Below are 24734 nucleotides of genomic sequence, written 5' to 3'. Positions count from 1 at the left end.
ATTTTACCGGTTCATCCTTCGATTGTCTATTTGTTGTGCTAGCACCATGTCTCTTTTCTTGTTTACCGGTGAGTTACCAATTGGTTAAAGAAACCAAGTTTCCTTGCCTGAGTCACCTTTCATGACTTCACCATCACCAAAGTGATCGATCTTCCTAAATGATAGATCGATTGACTTAATTTATCTTTCCTTGAGATGAAGTAACCTTTGATCATTCAATACCAATGTTGTTTCCATTCACTATTGCTTACTGAAAAGAAACACCACTCTACCTATACCACTTCACCGATTAGTGTCTTCAATAGTAAGTGTTGGACATCAATGACAAACCTTAGCACATATACCGGTTTTCTAGATTGACTAGTTTTGTCAATGCCAAAAATCCAACAATCTTCCCCTTTGGCATTGATGGAAAACACTTCAAACTTTGGCTAATTAGATGCATGCTTCTTCATCTCTGTAATGGTCTAGTCATTCTTCCCTAAGTGAAGAATATCTTCCCCTATCACTGATATTTGTCAAAGCTCAAACACTCTAAATATATCTCCCCCTTTGACAACCATGCCAAAGAGTCCATTCTAAACACTTACAAGACTGCTCCCCCTAACTGAAGTAGTCCACACTCATCAATCTAGTTGTTTTCATTTGAAAAACTTGAAATTATACCAGATTGATGTAGAACCCTGTTTTCTTACTTTACTGAATGGAGGGGCATAACCCCTAGCTTACCTCTAAGAAAGTCAAGGGTGTCCTTCTGTAGCGGCTTGGTGAATATATTGGCCACCTGCTCTTTTGCTAGTATGTACTCCAACATCACTTCCTTTTCTTGAACTTGTTCCATTAGATAGTGATAATTGATGACTATATGCTTCGTTTTGGAGTGCATCACCAGGTTCTTAGATATGTCAATGGCACTGGTGTTATCACAATGAATCACTACTAGTCCAACTAGCTTTTTTTGAATTCCTTCCAGTAGTTGCTTGATCCAAACTATCTGTGTGTAGTTAATTGCACTAGCTACATACTCAACCTTAGCTGTAGATTGACATATGTAGTTTTATTTCTTACTTGTCCAAGATACAATCCTTTCTTGAAGAAAGAAGCTCCTCCATGGGTGCTCTTCCTTCCATAGATGTTTCTAGCCCAATATGAATCAGTGAAGACACTTAAACTAAAGTCTCCTTTGTGTGGATACTAGAGACCATACTCATCAATCCCCTTTAGGTATTTGAATATTCTTTTGACTTCCATCATGTGAGTTTCTTTCAGATTTGCATAAAATCTGACAACCAAGCCAACAACTTGTACTATGTTTGATCTGCTATGTAATTTATTGATCATGGACTGCTAAAGTGTCTCATTCACTTCTTTAGCCTCATCATGTTTAGATAGCTTGCAACCTGTAACCATTGGAGTTCCAACAGGTTTGCAATCTCCCATTCTGAAAGTCTTAAGAATTTCTTTTATGTACTTAGTCTGACTGATAAAGATGTCATTCTTTAATTGAGAGACTTGTAGGCAAATGAAGAACTTAATCTCACCAATTATGGACATCTCAAATTCTTGTTGCATTTGTCTTGCAAAGTGTCTTCTCATCTCATCATCTTCCCCAAAGATGATGTCATGTACAAAGATCTCAGTAATTAGGTGTTTTCCTTCAGCTCCACTCTTCGGATATAGGTTACTGCTATCACTGGTTCTTTTGAACCCAATGCTTAGCAAATATTAGTGTAACCTCTCATACCAAGCTCTCAGTTCTTATTTCATCCCATACAGAGCCTTCTACAATGTACATACCATATTCCTCCCATCTTCAGATGCAAACCCTTCTGGTTGCTCTATGTATACTTCTTCCTCTAACACCCCATTTAAGAATGCCAATTTGACATCCATTTGGTATATTTTAAACCTTTTATAAGTAGCATAGGCCAGCAAAATTCTAACCCCTTCCAGTCTGGCTACCGGTGCGAAGGTTTCTCCATAGTCCAAACCTTCTTCTAAAACATAGCCCTTATAGACCAATCTTGCCTTCTTTTTTATTACCTTACCAGTTTCATCCATTTTATTTCTGAACACCCACTTGGTGCCTATTACTTTTTTATTTTCCGGTTTGGGTACTAGAGTCCATGTATCATTTTTCTCGATTTGCTCCAATTCTTCTTCCATGGCTTTCACCCAATCATCATCTTTCAGAGCCTCCTTTTCTATTTTGGGCTAAAAAATGGAGAGAATACACTCATTCTCTCTTGCTCTTCTTCTGGTTAGAACTCCTGCATCCTTGTCACCAATGATATCTTCTGCAAAGTGATTATTTCTGACATATTTAGCCAATACCAGTTCACTCCTTGGAGCTTCTTCTACTATTTGTGTAGGTTCTATTTCATTGCCTTCTTCATTAGCTGCTTCAACAGGATCTTCTTTAGTAGGTTCCACCGGTATATTATACTCATTAGTCTTGTTCATTTTTCTCAAAGTACTCATCTACTCTAACATTTGTATTTTCCATAATCTTACCGGTCCTTTTGTTTAGACATCGGTATGCCTTGCTCTTTGTTGAGTAACCTAAGAAGGTTCCCTCATCACTCTTGGGATCAAATTTTCTAGTGTACTCGTCCCTTTTGATGTAGCACTGCTTCCAAATGCTTTGAAATAGAAAACATTAGGTGAGTAACCACTCCATAATTCATAAGGATTTTTTTTGTCCCCTTCTTTACCTGTACATCCAATTTAGAGTGTATACAATAGTGTTGATTGCTTCTCTGCATACCCAACAAAGTTGCCTACAGGATGACTCCCAAAAAAAATGAGGATATATAAAGAAAAGTGCAAGAACTATTGGACAAGGGGTTGATTAGGAAGATTTTAAGCCCATGTGTTGTACCTTATGTTCTGGCACCAAAAAAGGATGGAACATGGAGAATGTGCACTAATTCTAGAGCCATTAATAAGATCACAATTAGGTACCGGTTTCCTATGCCTAGGATTGAAGACCTAATGGACTATCTTGGGGGATCTTGCTACTTTTTAAAGATTGATTTAAAATCAAGTTACTATCAGATCAAAATCAGACTTGGTGATGAGTGGATGACTACCTTTAAGACAAATCAAGGTTTATATGAATGGTTGGTGATGCTCTTTGGTCTCACAAATGCACCTAGTATCTTTATGCGCCTGATGAATGAGGTAAATTGGTTGAATTTATTGGAAATTTTTTTATTGTTTATCTTGATGACATCTTTGTGTTTAGCAGGTCCAAGGAGGAGCATTTGAAGCATTTGGATCAGGTTTTGAGGAGGCTTCATGAGGAGAAACTGGTAATCAACCTTCAGAAGTGTGAATTCATGAAAACTGAGTTGGTGTATCTAGGCTTTGTGGTTTCTAAGGGATGTTTAAAAATGGATCCTTCAAAGGTTAAGGCTATTGTGAATTGGATCAATAGAGGACCTGCAAAAATTATAGTACAATATACACATAACATATAAATTATATCTAGAGCCCCAAGACATAATCTTCACATACCAAAGGAAGGAAAATAATCATTCCATTGAGACATTAAAAGCTCTTTCTTGCATAGATATTGTTTCCTAAATATTGAGACTTACACTACACGAACCTTTCAAAACCACCTCAACATATTCACTAGACCACACAACAATACCATAACACTCACTTCCAGACCATCTGTAGTACATAGTTACATTAATGAAAACACAAGATACATTGACATCAATGACAACACAACACAATAAATCAAGTTTCCAACAATCTTCCCCTTTATCATTGATGGAAATACTACCACCAACAAAGAGAAAATATAATTGATCTTTGTCCCCCTTTAACATCAAAAGAAAAGGACACTTTTCTAAACAATCTCTCTTTCTTACTGATAAGCTCTGATAACTGCGATACCCATTGCTCCCCCTAAGAGAAGCCATCGCATCAATCTAGGAGAAAAAGATGAATTGTAAAACTCTACATGCACGAATGCACCACTTGAATGCATCTAGTTTTTAAAAAGAGGGACAATGACCCCCGAATTTTGCCAGAGATGCTCAAAGGTATCCTTTACCAACACCTTAGTAAAAATATCTATGATTTGTTCTTTAGTAGGTACATACTCCAATCTAACTTCCTTCTCTGCAACCTTCCCTCTTAAGAAATGATATCGGATTGCAATATGTGAATTCATTATCAGATTCTTTGAAATGTTATGGCACTTGTATTATGACACAAAATAGAGATTGCTTTATCATACACTACCTTGACATTTTTTAGAGTTTGTTTCGTCCAAATGACCTGAGTGCAACAAGATGCTGTTGTAATGCATTTTGCGTCTATAGTAGATAATGATACTGAACCTTGTTTTTTACTTAGCCCAGAGACCAATTTGTCTCCCAAGTAAAATGTGCAACCACTTTTACTTATTTTCTCATCTGAACTATTAGGCCTAATATGAAAAGCTAATGTATTGAGAGGGGAGGGGTGAATAAGTACTTCAAAACTTTTCTTCAACAATAACTTTACTATTAAGCATAAACTAAATAGTGCAGTAACATAATATAATGCTAAAACAAATAAATAACAATCATACATGATTCATTCCATAACACATATATTTTGGTTACACAAAAACTCTTGGTTAGAGAGAAAAACTGTTGTGGGGATGACATGCACAACTTCACTACTGCAATAATAAAGGTTGCTCGGTTAGAGCTACATGTTTATCTATTTTTGATAGCTTACCCTTTTAGGAGTATCAAGATATGTTAGATCTACCTTGCTAAAGGATTTTACAACACTTATTCTAAATGTTGCACCTGGTTAGAGGCTTTACAATTTATAGACTTAGTTAGAGTCTTTTACCTTGTTAGAGGTTTTTCTAACAACTCAAAATATTACAATCAAATCTTTACAAATTATTTGCAACTTTACATCTGAAATGTTATAGCAGATTCTATGCGCTCAAAATGATATTACCTTGGTTATAGCATACCTCAGTAATCCATAGATTAACTCGGTAAACCCTTCTATTTACTCTGTTCCTTGACTGTTCTCTGAAATCCTTCACGGTGACTTCTGTGTTTCTCTGTCAACTATAACAGTCATAACACTCTATGATATCTCATGATTTTCCTTTTTGTATATGTCTTGCTTCACACACACATGCACATATATCTAATCCTGAATTCATGTTGTATAAATAGATCTCTTATGTCGGTGATCTGGTCCATGCTTCGATCTTACAAACATGATTTCTCAAATGAATAACCATGCAAAATATTTCATTAGTTAGATGACCTCAAAATCATACACAATCTTTAAGTACAATTTCCAATGTGATAACGGTTACTTGTTCCTTGATCTTTGTAACACGTTTCCCATATATGTCCAGGTTTAGTGAATCTGGTAACACGTTTCACTCGGTGTGTGTTCACTTGGTATATCATTCTTGCTGCTCGATGGACATAGAGTGTTACTCGGTAGAGTGTTTGGTGTATACTACACTCTGAGACTACTTTCTTCTATAACCGACTACACTATGCTTACCGACTGAAAGATTCGGTAGAAGTAACCGACTAGAATATATAGACTAACTTTGAACATAAGACTAATGGCAATCTTAGTAAGTAGTAACAATCTCTCCTTTTGACATTAGTTGAGATGTTTGACAAAAACTACTTTCAAAGTTATAACTCAAAAATCTATATACTTGCAAAATTTGACTAAACTGACAATATATACATTTGTCAATGAAATAGTATATTCAGATATACTCCCCTTATCAATATACTGTACATAACTCTGATTTTGCATGCTCAATGATCAATGTTCTATGTGCTGCTCTTGTTCTTTGCTTACTGCTCTGTTCACTGCTCAGTATACTCTCCCTGTATACTTTGATACTATACTCCCCCTTTTTCGACAAACATCAAAATTTAGTTACCATTTGGTGGAGGCAACTGGTCAAAAATGGATTTATACTTTGTCCTTGCTTTGATGAGGGTGATAGAGAGTGCATCCTTGACACTATCCATTAAAGAATTATGTGCTTGAATGTCAGCCAATAGAGAAATTAAGCCATCTAATGTGCTTCTCTTTTGTGTAGTAGATAGGTAAGTGACTCGGTTGATCTGTTCTTGAACGGAGGACAAGTGTGGAATGAATAAGGTTTGAAGAGTCATAATGTCCAACCTTATTTTGTGCTCTTCATTCCTGAGTTCCAATTGTTGAGCCATGAGCTATTGTAACTTTGTATAAAAATTCTGAATAGATTTGGACTCAGTGGTCAACTTATTTGAGAGATCGGTGATCTCTTTCTCAATTGCTTCTGTTTTATTTTTGATATCTTTAATGAATAAAGAGAATGTACAGAGTTTCTAAAATAAATAAAGAATGTGCTTGAGTTGAGGGGACAACTCAGCAATAAATTTGACAAGTTTAACTTTGCCAATAGCAATAGCTTTTTGTACCTCTTCAATCATTTTTGCAGTGAGCTCTTTGTCCTTTAACTTTCTCAAATATTTAGATGCATCTACTCCAAATGTCTCTATCTGATTGAGGAGTTCATCTAGTTGAATATGGATGGCTGCATCTATTGACACTGTAGTTGCGGGTAGCATATCTAATAATAGTGTCTTTACCTTCTGAAGTACTTTATTTTTCTTTTGTATGGCCATTTGTTTTTCCTGTTCAGCCTTTGCTTTGCATAGTTCACCGAATTTAATGAGTGCTTGCCCTTTTAATTTTGATATGTCCACATTGGGCAACACTATTGGTTTCAATATATCAACCTTGAAACTATGCTTTTTCATCTTCTTTTCTTTAGATTTGGTCGGTTGAACCAATACAATAGCTTGGGAGGCTTGTGGATCCTCGATAGGTTGCTCGGTGGAGGCAAAACTTTTGTTGGTTTCTTTAGCCTTTGCTGAGTCCTTCGGTGGTTCGGTGCTTGGGGTCTTAGTTGCAACATTTTTAGTGTTAGGAGGATCCTTTGAGGTCTGTTCCCCGGTGGCCTGAGGAGTAGCTTCTCCTTCTATAGACTTGTGAACCTCTGCACCTTGTTCAGTATCTTGAGGGGCCTCGGTTGTAGTAGAATGAGTGACCGGAGGATAAGGCTGAACTTGTTCCAAAATTGACTCACTGGATACCAATTTTGCATAGGCATTTCCTTCTATCATTTCCTGTTCAGGTGCCTCAGTGTCCATGATGTCTTCATCAATTTGTATGGTGTCAGTAGGGTCTTGCTCGATGACATCAGGATCTTACTCGGTGACATCAACTATTTCTACTTCACCTTTCTCACCAGTAGTCTTGAGTCGAATGATTTCCTACCACTTTTCTTTGGTCTCATTCTCTACATCCAAGTAAATTCCATTCATCAATTTTAAAGCTCTTTGCTTGACTAGGAATTTTGTGTGGCAGTTTTTCAGATGTTTGGTGATCTCATCTACCGACATGTCTGGGAAAAGATGTACCAAACTTCTTTCTCTCATCTATTTCTCCATGTCCATTGCATACTTCCATCTATTGTCAATATGCAAATATAATTCATTTGGAAGTAACATCGATAATTCCAATGGATCCAATCAAAATTTCAATAGTGTGCAGATGACAGCTTCCTCTATTTGTCTCTTTTCATCATCAGATCTGGATTCATATTTTACATATTTGAATGATCCAAATCCACCATATTGCTTCAGATTAGCACAAAATTTTTCAACACTATGTACATTTACCTTCTTTCTCTTGACAATTTGAAATTTACTTGCATCTAGAGATTCGATGTCACTAGACTCTTTAGTCAAAATGAGTCATCGAGTAGATTTCTTATAGGTCTTTGTTACCTTAGGAATAGCAACAGCCTTTGGTTTCTTACTAGGTGATGCTACAAATGATCTTGTGTTTGGGCACTTTACTGAGGGAGTCGGTGATGGCTTTAATGTGTCCTATTTCTTCCTCTTTAGAACTTTCCCTTTAGGCAACTCGGTGCTTAGTGTAATAGCAGCCTCTTAGGATTTTGATTCCTCCTCGGTGATTACTAGTGTGCCCTTGATAGGTGTGGAGGAAGAACCTTCTCCAAATTTCTCTGATAGTTCCTTGATAATCTTTGTTGCTTTTCTTGTAGCTTGGTGAGTGAAAAACAACTGCGTAAATGCTTTAAGTACACAATATACCTTATCGGGCTCTGTGCAGGTTAGGTTAAATCATTAAATGCACTCGATTCCACTAAACTGATTTACTCTCCTTTTTCCGCTTTAACTGAGTAGCCAGATTTCCTTCATTTACCGACTAGACAAGCTTCCTGTAGTTACCGACATGATAGGTTTCCTGTATAGTGCTTTCAAAAGACTTTGATAGAATTTCAAACTTACTAATACATCTTTAACTATGCAAATTTTGACTTAAGTACGTAATAAAATAGGAACTGTTAAGATTTAATCTTGAGAGAATGTAGTCCCTTCATACCTTTACTGATTAAATTGGAATAGGTGCACCTAACTCGGTTGGTAAGGTGCTTTCTTCATTTGACACAATTTCCTTCTTTTTCCAAATCATCTGTAATTTGCCTTTTATTTCTTTAGTGTCTCCTCTAGGTTGATCTCTACAATCTCCAGCCAAGTGTCCAACTTTGTGACAATGAAAACATGTCATACCAGGATTTCTCCATGATCTTTGGTTGTTCATTCCAAACCTTATAAAGCAGTTGGCACTTATATTTCCATATCTTCCACAACATTCACACCATATCCTTGTATTGTAATCCCATGGTACTGTAACATATGGTCAGTTAAGTTCTTTGTGAGTTCGGTAGCTTCCAGTATTTTCTTGGTGTGTAGACCACATATAGTTCTTTTGCTTAAACCAACACTTCTTGATACTGTGTCCATATCTATTGCAATTTTTACAAAACCCTTTGAATTTTGCCTTCTTATAATTGCTAGCAGACTTTGTCCTACATTGGTTAAATGTATGACCATATTTATTGCAATTGTAACAATAATCATTGGACTTAGTGACATTCGGTTGCTTACCTTTTCTGAGTTGGCACATGTTGGCAGCATGACCTTGATTTCCACAGTAGTTGCATATAGGCTTCTTTCTTTTGATGTTCTTCTTGATTCCAACTTGCTTTGATGATTCTCCTCTCTCGGTAGTATGAATTCCCTTCTTGGTAGAGTCTTTTCCTTTGTAATCGAGTCCTGCATCTTTGTTGGGTCTTCTTGTATTCAGTTGCTCATCCAACATCTTTGATGCTTCATAACTCTTCTTCAGTGTTTCCTTGGATTTCTTTTCTGTTTTAAGTTCATCGGTCAACCTTAATACTTCAAGTTTCAATGCTTGATTCTCAACATCCTTCAAATTTGCTTCATGATGAGCATAACCTAGTTGATGTGACAGATTTTGTTGAACCCCAGTCAATCTTATGATTTCATCATTCTTTTCAGATACTAATGCTTCAAGTTGTTGTTTCTCTCTTTCTAGATCTCTTACTTTATCCTCGGTTGTCCTCAATGCATCAATATTTTTAGTCATTTGTGTGTTGAAATGCTCATGTTCTCTTTTCATTGCTTTTAGTTGATCAGTCAGTGCTTTGTACTTTTCTTTCAACACTTCAATCATTTCTCCAGTCTCTTTAGACATACTATTCTTAGATGATGTCTCAATTTGTTCCACTAGCTCTTGAGAGTCCTGCAAATCATCAGATAACCTTCTTCTAACTTTGAGTGATTTTTGCATTTGTCTTTACATGTCTGCAATCACTTGATTAGCATGATCCAACTCTTCTTGTAGATATACAATTCTTCAAGATTGTTTATAGCCTTCCATTGATAAGATCTTTCTCTTTAGGAAGTTAAACCCTTTTCCAAGATTGAAGCTCTGATACCAATTGTTAGGCCCAATATGGAAAGCTAATGTACTGAGAGGGGAGTGGTGAATCAGTACTTCAAAACTTTCCTTCAACAATAACTTTACTATTAAGCATAAACTAAATAGTGCAATAACATAATATAATGCTAAAACAAATAAATAACAATCATACATGATTCACTCCATAATGCATATATTTTGGTTACGTAGAAACTCTTGGTTAGAGAGAAAAATTGCGGTGGAAATGACACCCACAACTTCACTACTGCAATAATAAAGGTTGCTTGGTTAGAGCTACATGTTTATCTATTTCTGATAGCTTACCCTGTTAGGAGTATCAATATCTATTAGATCTACCTTGCTAAAGGATTTTACAACACTTATTCTAAATGTTGCACCTAGTTAGAGGCTTTACAATTTATAGACTTAGTTAGAGTCTTTTACCTTGCTAGAGGTTTTTCTTACAGCTCAAAATATTATAATCAAATCTTTAAAAATTATCTACAACTTTACATCTGAAATGTTATAGCAGATTCTATGTGCTCAAAATGATATTACCTTGCTTATAGCATACCTCGATAATCCATATATTAACTCGGTAAACCCTTCTATTTACTCTGTTCCTTGACTGTTCTCTAAAATCCTTCACGCTGAACTCTATGTTTCTCTGTCAGTTGTAACAATCATAACACTCTGTGATATCTCATGATTTTCCTTTTTGTATATGTCTTGCTTCACACACACATGCACATATATACTTGCACATATATCTAATCCTGAATTCATGTTGTATAAATAGATCTCTTATGTCGGCGATCTGGTCCATGCTTCAATCTTACAAACATGATTTCTCGAATGAATAACCATGCAAAATATTTCATTGGTTAGATGACCTCAAAATCATACACAATCTTTAAGTGCAATTTCCAATGTGATAACGGTTACTTGTTCCTCAATCTTTGTAACATGTTTCTCATATATGTCCACATTTAGTGAATCTAGTAACACGTTTCATTCGGTGTGTGTTCACTTAGTATATGATTCTTGCTGCTTGGTATACATAGAGTGTTACTCGGTAGAGTGTTCGGTGTATACTACGCTTTGAGACTACTTTATTCTATAACCGACTACACTGTGCTTACCAACTAAAAGATTTGGTAGAAGTAACCGACTAGAATACATAGAATAACTTTGAACATAAGACTAATGGCAATCTTAGTAAGTAGTAACATGCACATCTGACCCACTTAGCATCTATATATGTTTTCGGTGTGAAATAATCCTCCTCCTTATACTATAACCCATAGACTCAAGTCCCTTTCAAATACTTGAATATCCTCTTCACTTCTTGATCATGTTATTTTTTAGGACTAGCCTAATATCTAGCCATCAAACAAACAACCTACATAATATATGGTCTTGAAGTAGTGAAATACAACAATCCTCCAATCATAGATCTATACCTTTTCTTATCAACATCCCAAGATCCATCATCCTTAAATTACAACTAGTATCCATAGGGATCACAACCGGTTTAGAATTCTCCATCTCAAACTCCTCCAACATCTCCTTGATATACTTGGTCTGACAAATAAAAATGCCTTTTTTTTACTAACTTGTAGACCAAGGAAAAATGGCAATTCATCTATCATAGACAACTCAAATTCCTTTTGCATCTCTTCTACAAACTTCCTATATACACTATCATGTTGGATGATTGAATGGATCAAAATACTGAGAAGGGGGTGAATCAGTATTCCCATAGCAAAAGACACTTTCCACCGATTTAACCTTAGCAATTAATCTCATCAACATGAAACAACAAATGCATAATTAACAAAAAGCATAATCACAAGATAGACACCATATTTTTATGTGTGGAAAACCCAAATGGGAAAAACCACAGAGAGGGTTAACTCTCAAGATAATATAATTAGTTATATGGTGTTTACAAAAGGGTGGTTCACTACCAGTTTACAATATGGCTCACTGTCAAAATATAATAAGGCTCACTGCTAGAATGCCCACTGCAATAGAATTAAATGAACTAAAGAAAATTGCATCTCCAAATGTATGGGGTTAGTTCCAAGATAAGATCAGATATCAAAACAAAAAATTACAATAGATCTGGTAAGGGATCTCTCTAACCTGTCCACAACTACCTGTAGTAAATTCAGTAAGGGATAAATACAACTCCGTCCACAACTTGCCAATTCAACTTCTTGTAGTAGATCCAATAAGGGATTACTATAACTCTATCTTCAATCTATCACTCCAACTACTTGTAGCAAATCTGGTAAGGGATTACTACAACTCTGTCCATAAATTCCACACCTACACACAGCTTCACTCTTATACACTTTTGTTATTGCTCGCATACAGCTTGTTCTCTATCTCTCTCACCTTGCATAACATCATGCACCTCATTCCTTTTTCACATGTCGCACTTACTGCATTCATTCATGCACATACATATGCCTTATATATATATATATATATATATATATATATATATATATATATATATATATATATATATATATATATATATATATATATATATATATATATATATATATATATATATATATATATATATATATATATATATATATATATATATATATATATATATATATATATATATATATATATATATGTTAGCCAAGCACAAAAAGATTTATACAATAATGCATTACTTTTTAGATCAAAATGCTACATGAATATGCCTTAACCAAAACATGATAACCAAGTCGGTCTTTATTGATCTTTTGCATGCTTCCTTCTTAATTATCGGAACACACTCTTTAATTACCGAAACACAACAAAGGTCTACCAGACCCATAGATTTGAACCCATAGGCACAAATTCCAACCACAATGACTTCCATCTTCAAGATACAAATTCCACAGATTCCAGAGCATAAGGTTCATAGAATATATTGCAATACCAAAGTTTGGATAAAAATTCAATTATCACAACTAATATCAACACTTAATGCAAACCATGAATAGAAAAAGCAATAGATTCTAGAGCAAAGGATCTTCTAGAAAAAAATATTATAATACATACATACCTCACTACCCTATAGAATCTAAAATATCATACAACTATGTCGGTATTTGGTTTTCAATTTCTATCAAGAATTTCTTATGTTCATTACTATCTAAATGTTCATAATAAAATAGTACATTCTTTAACATACCATCTTTAGTAATCTCATCAACTAACTCTGCACAAGTCTTTGGTGGAATGATAGTTACATTACCAGATTCAATTGCAATATCAATGTCACCCTTCTTTTTCCTTCCAGTACCAGATGGGGCTGAGGGTGTTTCTTTTGGTGCTCTTATCTGTGTCGATACCCTGATAGTAACTTTTCTAATTGGTTGTCTCTTTGCTTCTACCTTGGTTTCTTCAGTTTTCTTCCTCAATACCCTTTTGAATGCCAAGGGTGTGTCTTCCTCAGATGCAGAATCAATTGCCATAGGCTCAATGAACATTTTTGGTTCTTTCCTCTTCCTGCCTTTCTCCGGGACAACATCAATCAATGCTTTGATGTCCTGTAAAACCTTTTCAACAAGCTTACTTGCCTTGCCCTCGTGCTTCTCTCTCTTCTTTCAATTGAACTCAGTTTCAACCTCTTGCATCTTCTGCTTAGCAGTTCCAAAGGTTTTTACAGTTTCATCTACCAGTGCATCAATTAGCATTTGAGCATAAGCATATCAACTTCATAACCCATTTCCTCAATCCAAATCATTTGGAGCCTTACAACTTCCATCAAAGTTTCATCTTTCTTGACCATGAAGCATATCTCAGTTGATTACTTCTCAACAATGTGCTTGGGAACCCTCATCCTAGAATTAATAGCCTTTTATTATTATTTAAAGTAACCCCATAGTTTGTCATCTCTTTGACTACCCAATGTAGCAATTGACTATTTTAGTTGCCTCCCTACCAGGATATCAAATGCCCATTTTCTCTTCCCAAAACTGGGAGTCTCATTGATGAAAAATAGCATTAAATAGACAATTAGGTTACCATATAAGAATGTTCCTTTCTTTTATCCTTTAATCTTTCCTACATTAATCAACAGTTCATCCAACATCCAACCACATAGATCCAACTTCTCATTCTCCCTCATCATTTTATGAGATGCATAAATGCAGGAGCTAGAAATAGAATTCAATCAGTTTGATTGTGTTACATTGTAACCGATGACCATGCTTGTGAATCTGATATTTGTGTTGGTGATAGTACTGATCCTCATTGACCACTTGTTTGATGTTGCATCGGTAATCTTGTTGACCTGATCATTTGAAATTTTCATCTCCTGGCATTGTCCAACCTACAGTAAATCAGTGATTGCCCTAATGGCCCCGTTTGTAATCTTGTGCAGTCTATCCAACCAAATAAACTCTCCATGCATCATGCTCAAAACATACCTAACAATTTTATCTTCAAATTCTAGAATATCCAGAATGTCAGTAAACCCTTAATCCACAATATGCTAGTATTTGGGCTTAATCTTTCCAGAATCTCTCATTAACTCATTCATGTACATTCTCTTAATATCAGTCATTCCTAAATCCTCAATATGATAGTGAATGTAATCTCTTACATCTTTGACATACATGACTCCTTCCAGGACACGGGAAGAGCTCCAACCGAATTGTCCAAGGTAGCAACATGCGGATATCACTTGAAAATCGGTCTGGGATAGTCCTTGACCTCAACAGCAGTCTGATTTGCAACAAATATAGGTATAAATGATGATCTTGATTCCATGATTGAAGATAAATACCTATGAATAGCTGCCAGTGAAAAATCCTAAAGACCTCTTCAAATCTCTAGTGAAATCGATCAAGATGATATCAATCACTCTGAATCGCTCTAAATGCAAAGTGATTAGAAATGAAGTGAATTCAACCTTTTATCCTCCAAGAAACCCTAATCCTTCATTGACATCAATGACTTCTAGTGGAAGATACTAGATCTCGATCAAACATCTCCATGTTGAATAAGCATCTCCAATGTCTCGAACATCTTCTAGAACCATTCTAGGGCATATGCAACATCTTCATGAATTTTTCTACCCCTAAGGAATCTGCCTTGGTTACTAGATAAGCTTCCTATCGATGCAGGAGCAACCTCCTTTTCCAATTGAGTAATTGGTGCATTACCATCTGCTGATTGTTCTTCTATCAACCTGACCTATCTCTGGGTATGATCTTGGTGGATTTCATTAACCTTCTCTTTTCCTTTCTCATTTTATCCTCCATTACCAACCAGTTGATTTCTACTTCTACAGAACTTACGAATATGTCCAACCTCATTACATGCATAACATGTAACATTGTTCTTTTGAATTGCTTTGCTAAACCTGGTGTAATTTCTTGACCTGCATTGATTAGCCATATGTCCAAATTCTCCACATGCATAACACTTAAAATTCATTTTGTAGTCTTTTGTCTTATGACTGTAGGGTAAAACTGTGGTCTGATTCTTTTGATTAACTTAGGACTAATTTGATGCAAACACCCTCAATTACACCTAAAAGTGTCAATCCAGAATTCATAAACTGATGAGAGGTATAGCGGCTATTTGCTCAAGGGATGAAGTTAGTATGTTAAGTGACTATGAATGCATTTCTAATTTACACACTTATTCCAAGAACAAATCTAAGGCTCATTCACTAACAAATTAAATCTCACACTTAAAATATTTAAACTTAAGTCACACACTTTCAATCAAGTCTCTTTACTTAAACACCTACCTTATAAACACCAGCTTAGAACATTCAACTGTGTTTTGCTTAGCAATATTGGACTGAAAATAAGATGGTTCTGCTTCCTGTCATGGTAGTGACAGGAAGTGGAATAGTATGTAAGAATACCAGAATTATGAGTCACAGCCTGTTGATTTAAATGTGTATTTGTCTAAGTATCAGAATTCTAAATCACAGCTCATTCAATCAGATCAAACATAAGTTCATATGGATATAACTTGATTTCTGAACTGAGATATTTTCCTTATCCTACAATTTCTGATTAGACTTGTGAATTACAAATCAAACAAAAAGATGTCCTACTGTGTGGATTATTAAATATTCTGCAAACTCACAATTCCTTGAAACAATACTACGTTGAATCTAAACTAAGCTGTTTACAGAATCACACAATTATAATTATAAACAATAAACACAAATCATGTGAATAGAACATAAAATTACTCACTTCACACTTATAATGAAGTCACCTGATAACGCGAGCAAGGGGGCCCTGCCTTCTCGGTCACCAAGTGTTGAAACCATCAATGCTTGTTACTTCAAACCATGCATTCCCAATCAGAGAATAATAATTGGAACAACAATGTTTTTCATATATTATATGGTTATCCTTTTGAACAATCCCATACATATTTATATAACACTGCTTACTAATATTGTCTCTAACTGATTATGAGATTGTAACCATGAAACTTGTTTTATACAAAACAAAATGATAGCCATCAACTAATCTAGGGCCGTAGGCCACCAAATCAAAACAATATAATGACTTCAACAATTCTATACCATTTCAAGATTATACTGAAACTATCTGTCAAAAATATATCACTTTCATGTCGTTCTCTCATTCACATGATCCATGCACCAAGCAATACTTTCTTCCAAGTACCTATCCACCTATAGATCCCCTGTTATGGCAATTAAACAATTGAGTCAGTAAATAACCACGGTTTTCGCTCATAATTTTTGTTTTGACTTTTCTTTCATATTTATTGAATTCCCTCTTTCCTTCCTTACCAAATGGTGACAGGAATGACATGGATACCATAGTGTAGCGTCGTAAATTGTACGCACTTGCTAGGGTGGTACAATTTCACACTAGTTTAGCACCCGCCTTGGCGCATTTGCATTTTGCATTGCATTTCCCCTTTAGCACTTAATTAATTAAAGTAATTAGGTCTAAGGTTCTATTTTATCATCTCCCACATCATAAAGTTGGGCCCTTTCATTAAAGTGTGCCCCTTTCATTTTATTCTTCCAATACATCATTTAATCAAAAACCCTAATTAGGCGCTATTTCGAACTTGGGGGCTTGGTTTTGGGGGTCAAAACATCTCGAAATCACCTGTAACTTCGGGATTCTCTCTAAAATCATCATATCCGACGGCCCTGAAAATTTGGTGAAAAGTTGTCAGGACCATGGCGCCCGGAGTGCAACATGGTCCCGGACATTTTTCCCGAAATTTTAGGAGCGCGATCCAATCATAAAATAAAGCTTAACCCCAAGAAATTGGCGGGATATTCAATCTCTAGGTCGGCCAAAAGTTGAAATTAAGACCTAGGGTTTCATATATAAGAGCTCTCTTTCTTCATTTGAAGGGATCTGAATTTTGGCTTTCAAGGACCTTCTATGCAGCGAAAGGGCAGATCTTTGAAGACTTCAACAACACTCAACATCCATCCATCAAGCATCCATCAATTTCATTCATCTATTTAGGGCTTGGAAGACATTGAAGAACAATAGGAGATTACCGACTGAAGATTGGCTTGTACTCCTCCCTTGAGGGTTGGGTATGATTTCATGTTGTTTTCATGTCTTTGCATAAGCTTCAATATATCCTTTATTTGTGCTTTAGATCACTTTGCATCTTGATTTAGAGCATTTACATTATCATTTACAAGCAATTAGGGTTTACTTTCTAGGTTGCTCTAGTTTGCTTTCTTGCATTTTAGGACCTTGCACACACACTAGGTCTGCACACACAATACATTTTACAATACAAATTGGCTATTCGTGGAGGTGGAAATCACTGAAGCGGGGTTTTGACTAAGGAAAAACCCTATATAGCCGCCCAAACACCTTTTCAGATATAAGTGCAGGTTTCGGGACTCGGACGACGCCGCAGGTTACAGATCTGGGAGAAGCAGACTGAGACCGACCTTCCCACCAAATTTCAAAGAAAAAGACTAGGACAGGGGCGTGGGGTATCCTGGTCCCTGGGACAGGGGCGCTGGGCGCCCTGGTCCTCCTGACAGACAACATTTTCAGCATTTTTGACAGCTTTTCCAGAGTGCAAAAACAATAGTTTCCGGAGCAGTTTCAGGGGCAGAATCAGGACAGTGGCGCCCGCGCCCCCATCCCGAACATTTTCAGTCAGATTTTAACTCCGAGTATGCATTTGCATTCTTGTCTTATCCTTGTATTTACAGCTTTCCATTGTTTAAGTTCAATTCTGCAATCTTGTCATTAGTTCATACTTGCATTTTGGGGTTAGGAATTGAACTTGCATCATTTTATCTTTCAATTACAACAAAGGAATAGAAATCCTAATAGGTAGCCCGTGGCTCTCTCTTTCACAAGAAGAAGTAGCCAATTGTGTGATACCTCTAGGCTCTTTTGTATTCCACAAATGTGTGATTGAAGGTGAGATTAGGGCATGTTTGCTTAGTGTCACTTTTTCCCCCACACACATAGGAATGAAAAATAGTGGCAAATTAAGGGTAAAAGAAATAGCACATCCTAGCCTCATCATTCCCCTCAGCTGAGGGTTTTGCATGTCCTCATGCAAAACAAAGAATATAAATACAAACCAGATGAAGGAAGTAATTTTTGTAGATTGTTGGTAACCTCCTGAACCTAATGTTGTTTTAGTTCCTTTACAAGCTTTTCATGTTCTTTGACCGTCAGACAAGGTTTTGAAGTAGCAACTATCTGTTTTGCCTCTGCCTTGAGTTTACTCAACTCTTCTGCCTATAATTTAACAAAAGCTTGTGCATCCTATAGCTGTTTTTGAAGTGACCGATTCTCTATTTTTAGCTAAGCAATAGAATCCCTCAATGCCCAAATCTCTTCTCTCTGTTTCATCAACAGTCCCTCTTTATCTGTATACTTCTCAACATAGGTCATGAGAGTAACATTAGTTGAATCCTATAGATCTTGGTGATCAAAGTTCTCAAGACTGGGATCTTTATGTACACTATGTATGATTTGATGAATATTTTCTTCTTGTTCTTCAGTTAACCCTTCTTGTCCTCCGGTATCACTTGAATTTCCTTAGTCCTTGCTTATGGACAAGGGTTTAACTAGTAAAGGATTATCATTATTTATTGGATTTTCCATAAGTATTTCAGTACACCCTTCTGTGGATGTATTAATTCCAGCATCTCTGGGAATTGTTTCTTCCCCCATGGGTTCATTGATCATATTTTCCTCAAACAAATTTTCACTAAATATGTCTTCACCACCATCAGGAGGAATTTCTCCTTCTTGGGTATCTACCAGAGCAAGACTAAGGGGTTTGGACTATTTAGATTGTTTCTCCTTTTTCCACTGTCGATTGTTGTGTCTCAATTCTCGTTGCATCTTACCCTGCTTCTTAATTACTTCTGACAAAACTTGCAAATCCTCATGAGTGGAGACTATATGAGCTAGATTCTGGAGCTGATTTTTAGGCTCCGATTGCAGAGCTTCATTCATGTCACCGCGAGGACTGGAGGGATCATCTTGATTCTCCAAGGTCAGCTTCCTCTTGTGACCAGAGCCAAAGGATTTTTCAGAAGTCACCTTAGCCTTAGAAGCTGAGCTATGAGTTTGATAGGGGCTAGGTGTACTAACAGTCTCAGAGTATTTCTTAGCCTATTTTTCAGAAGAATGCTTGGCACATTTTTTAGAGACCCTTCATTGTGAAACACTAGGGGGAACACTAGGGTTTTGTTCTGGCTCTACTTGTTCTTCCTCAATAAGACTATATTCCTCCTTACTCACAGGACTACTTTCTTCTTCATTCACAGAGCTATCACCTCACTATTCTTCAATAGAAATTTCCCTATCAGAAGGTTCCTAGTCTGAATCATAACTAACAAAAGAGTCCCAATTACCAGGGGGAGAGAGTTTTTGCAATTCCCTAATAACTAGTAACCTGATGAGCCCATGATGTGCTAGGGCATGACCATGACCTTCTTGAACATTTTGACTCATATGTTGCAGAGATGAGTAAAGAAAATAGGGAACAGTAAGTGAAAATGGTGGGCATACACATAAACATACTTGCCTTCGCATGTGATATATTGGATGATGAATCTGGCCACATGTTTCCAATGAGCTGGAAGCGAAAGCAATTTAGTGCCCTAGCCTGAGACAACGACAACGAATTCTCCTCTGTCTAAAAACCTTTTCCGAAGCAGCTTAAGAGCCACTACTTCCTTTGAGATTTCAGGAAAATAATTTTCACCACTAATGGGTAACCCTGAAACTTTGGCTATAGAATCCACTGTGACAGAAATAGTTAACCCGCAGACAATGGCTGGGCCTTTGGAAAAATTTCCTGTGAATTCCCGAGCAGTGTGTTCATCATAACCCCATAGCCGTTTAAAATACACATCCCATCTAGCTTGCTTAAAGACCTTATACGCCTCTGCATTTTTTGGGTCCCTTAATTCATCCATCATCGAAGACTCATACCAAGGATGTCGTTCTCTTGCCATGATTGTAACATAAAGTCCTATGGAAATCACCTTTGCCCTAAACGCTAACTATGTAGGAAAATGGTGATGAGGCTGTAACAGAGTTTTTTCAAAACTTTACCAAAACCATTGTGTGAGAAATAGTGACAGAAAGTTACAATCATGAGGGTAAGATAAGATGGACAAGGCAATGATGACAAGGAAAGGTTTTTAAGGGATGATGGAGAGATTATGACGACCCAGACACATAGACAACACAACGTCCCCCCCAGCTAAGCAACAGACCCGTTCACGAGGCATGTCACCATAAGGTAGAGAAAAATAAAATAGGAAATTAAATAAATAAATGAAAGAAAAACAAAACAAAACCATTACCGAATACTGAAGCCATTGATGAAAAGAGATGGCAAGGAGCGCCAAGTACGGAGCATGTGATCGAAAGTTGAAGTGGAGCCAGCAGATCGGACATCACACGAGAGTAATTAGCTGCAAATCATAAAGAAAGATTGCATCCGTAGGTGAAATAAAGAGAGGCACGACCCAGCATGTGGAGGATGGGAAACGTGCCCAAGGAAGACACTAGGCCAGCATGGCACGGATGTGGATGGGGAAAGAAGGACTTCCTGCTAGAAAAATGAGAGGAAGAAGAGAGGACATTCCTGGCCGAAAAATGACAGGAAGGCATAGGAGTCCAAGTCTGAGCGGACAGGGTTGCTGTGTTTGCCATGTGGTGATGGGATTGCTTATTGTTTGATTTAGTTGGATTTTTTTTTTTTCTATTTTTTTTCTTTTTATTTTTTTCTTTTTATTTTGGTCTTATTTTTTTCCTTTCTTTTTTTTTTTTTTTTTTTTTTGTTTTTTTTTTATATTTTTCTTTTGTTCTTCGACAATAAACTGTCGGAGACTTGATTTTTAGTCTATCGTCGCCTAGGGGTGTCAGAAAACTGATTTTCACCCCTAAGATTATTTAGCGGTGGATAGCCACCGGGAAACTCATTTTCAGTTAGCAACCGACCAATAGCACCCATAGGTTTTCACTATCGGATCATTTATTGCTCTTTTCATTTTTTTTTATTTTTTTTCATATTCAATTTTGAAGGAGGCCAAAGGGAACCATGGTGAGTTCCTTAGCCACATCAAGAAAGAAGGCTTCCTTTGACAGAGGTTTCCGATACAGCTTCAAGCAGTGACCATTAATGAGGAGCTTGCACTATCCAGAATCCATAGTGCAGAGTTGAATAGCACTGTTATCATATACATGCTCAACTTTGTATGGTCCCAGCCATCTTGTATGAAACTTGCCTTTGAAATCCTAAAATTGGGAGTCATACAAGAGCACCCAATCCCCTGGTTGAAAGGATCATTGGCAAATATGTTGATCATGCCACAGAGCTCGCTGCTTATGGATGACCTCTATGTGAAAGAGCGCATCCTGACGAAGCTCATCTAAAGAGTGTAGTTAGGCAATGCGGTCCTTCTGGGCATCAAAGAGACTTAGGCCGAGTTGCGATGCAGTTCATAGAGTCTTAATTTCAAACTCGATCGGAAGAACTACCTTCTTACCATAAACAAGTTTGTAAGGGGTCAGACCAGTAGTGGTCTTCCACATCATGCAGTAGGCCCATATAGCTTGAGGAAGCCGCATAGCCCAATCACGCTTATGAAGAGAAACTATCTTGGTAAGAATGTTCTCTAGCTCTTTGTTGGTGACTTCAACTTGTCCATTAGCTTAGGGATGGTAAGGAGTTGACTTCCAGTGACGGATCTCATATTCTTTAACTAGAGAAGCAATAAGTTCTGAAGTAAACTAGGGTCCTTAATCTGTAGTGATTTCTCAAGGAACACCAAAGCGAGTGAAAATTTTTGAATATAGAAAGTCAGCCACTTTAGTGTCTTGTGCATGTTTGAGTGCAATGACTTCAACCCATTTGGTGACATAATCTATGCAAACAAGAATATATTCTTTGTTCCAAGAAGGTGGATTGATAGGACCTATGAAATAAAGGCCCCACTTCTCGAAGGGTTCTAGAGATAGCTGAGGGTGTAACGGCATCTCATCAGAGCATGTAGGATGACCCATCCGCTAGCACTGATCACAATGATGAACATACTGCTTACAATCCTTATGAATTGTAGGCCAATAATACCCAGTAGTGAGAATCTTCTGAGTGGTTCTCTAAGCAGCAAAGTGTCCTCCACATGGTTTAGTATGACAAGCTCGAAGAATGTCAAAGACATCCTCCTTAGGTACACATCTGCACATGATGTTGTCAATGCCGGTGTGAAAGAGGAGACCATTAATCCAAGTATACTGTCCACTAAGGCCCACCAACTTCCGACATTCACGAGGTGAAAAGTGAGGAGGGAACTTGCATGTGACCAAGTAGTTGGCAATATCAGCAAACCAGGGACTCTTTACGGAGATAGCAAAGAGGTGTTCATCTGGAAAGGTGTCATCAACTAGAGTTGGTTCATTGTCTGGCAGCTGCAACCTGGATTGGAAATCTACAACCACATTTCCTCGACCAGGCTTATCAAGTATAGTGACATCAAATTCTTGTAATAAAAGCAACCATCTAATGACTCTGCCAGTGACTACTGGCTTATTCATTAGAAAGTGAATTGTCGAGTGGTCTATGTGAACAAACACTTTATATCTAGTAATATAATGATGAAATTTATTAATAGCATAAACAACAGCTAAAAATTCCTTTTCAGTTACGTATAATTTACCTCTGCACTGGTGAAATTCTTGCTGACGTAGTAAATAGAATAAAAGAGATTGTCTTCTTTTTGTCCAAGCACTGCGCCCATAGAAGAGTCAGAGGCATCGGTATGGATGTGGAATGGCAATTCCCAATTTGGACCTCTAAGGACTAGGGTGGTCACAAGCTTAGTTTTAATAGTCTCGAAAGCCTCCTGACACTCAGGCGTCCAAGAAAAGACAACATCTTTAGCTAAAAGAGAAAACAAAGGAGAGGCAATCTTGCTAAAATTTTGAATAAATCATTGGTAATACCCAGCATGGCCAAGAAGGCTCCTAACATCTTTTGGATTGGATGGTGTAGGTAGGTCCTGAATCATCTGGACCTTTTTAGGATCAACTTGAATGCCTTTGGAAGAAATGAAATGTCCTAACACAATGCCCTCAGTCATAAGGATGTGACACTTTCCATGACTTAAAGATAGATTAGTATCTATTCATCTTTTAAGCACTTTCTCTAAGTTTTCTTTTGCCTCTTCATAAGTATTGCCATGAACTGTAAAGTTATCCATATAAACTTCTACACAATCATTCACAAGGTCAGCAAAAATACTTAGCACAGCTCGCTGAAAGGTAGCTAGGGCATTACATAATCCAATGGCAACACATTGTAGGAAAATGTCCCCCAGGGACAAGTGAAGGTGGTCTTATCCTAGTCTTCAGGTGCTATTCGGATTTGATTATATCCACTGAATCCATCCAAGAACAAGAAGAATTGTTTCCCTGCAAGAGTGTCCAAAACTTCATCAATAAATGGTCATGGAAAATGGTCCTTTTTAGTTGCTTTATTTAAAGCTCTGTAATCAACACAAATATGCCACTTACCATTTTTCTTTGGTACCACTACTAGAGGAGATACCCACCTGCTATCCGAAATAGGATAGATGAAACCAATATTTAACAATTTATGTAGCTCCTCCTTGACTATGTCCCGCAAAACAGGGTTAAGTCTTCATTGTGGTTGTCTGATAGGATAACTCCCTTCTTCATTGTAAATGTGATGTGTGCAAGTGTCAAGATGGATACCACACATATCTTGGTACTCCCAAGAAAATGTGGCTTTATTGCCCCTAAGCATGGTAATAAGATCCTTAATCTATTCTGGACTTAACTGTCGATTAATATTAAGGGTGCGACTCGGTAAAATCTTCATAGGTTGCGACTGTATAGGGGAATCTAGAGCTAACACTTGTGATGAATCATTACTTTCTAAAGATAGTAATGGACTATACAAACACTGATGAGGCAACAACTGGTGTAATATGAAAAAGTGACAAATAGACTAAGAACCACCTACTAGAGAGAAACTGCCAAAATGACAACTAGTAGTTATTTGCAAAGGAAGAACCAAGTTGTCCAAAATGTCATTTGACCCATACCTATTTTGAAGATAATTAACAAGAAGGTTATCCTCTATGGGTTCTTCAAAATCATATGCTTGTTCAATAGTTAGGACTGGTAAGGAATCTTCCAAGTCACTATCAATCCAAGTAGGATCTTCCATTTCTAGCAGGGGTTGAGTAGGTGGATACAGTGTTATTTGCTTAGTTTGTTCTCCATTAGAGATAACCATATTACCTGACCAACAATTGATAAAAGCATTAGCAACAACTAGCCAAGGTCATCCTA

The sequence above is a fragment of the Cryptomeria japonica genome, chromosome 4, assembly GCF_030272615.1.
Source record: "Cryptomeria japonica chromosome 4, Sugi_1.0, whole genome shotgun sequence".
In the NCBI taxonomy this organism is placed as follows: Eukaryota; Viridiplantae; Streptophyta; class Pinopsida; order Cupressales; family Cupressaceae; genus Cryptomeria; species Cryptomeria japonica.
This window is presented reverse-complemented; position numbering follows the sequence as displayed.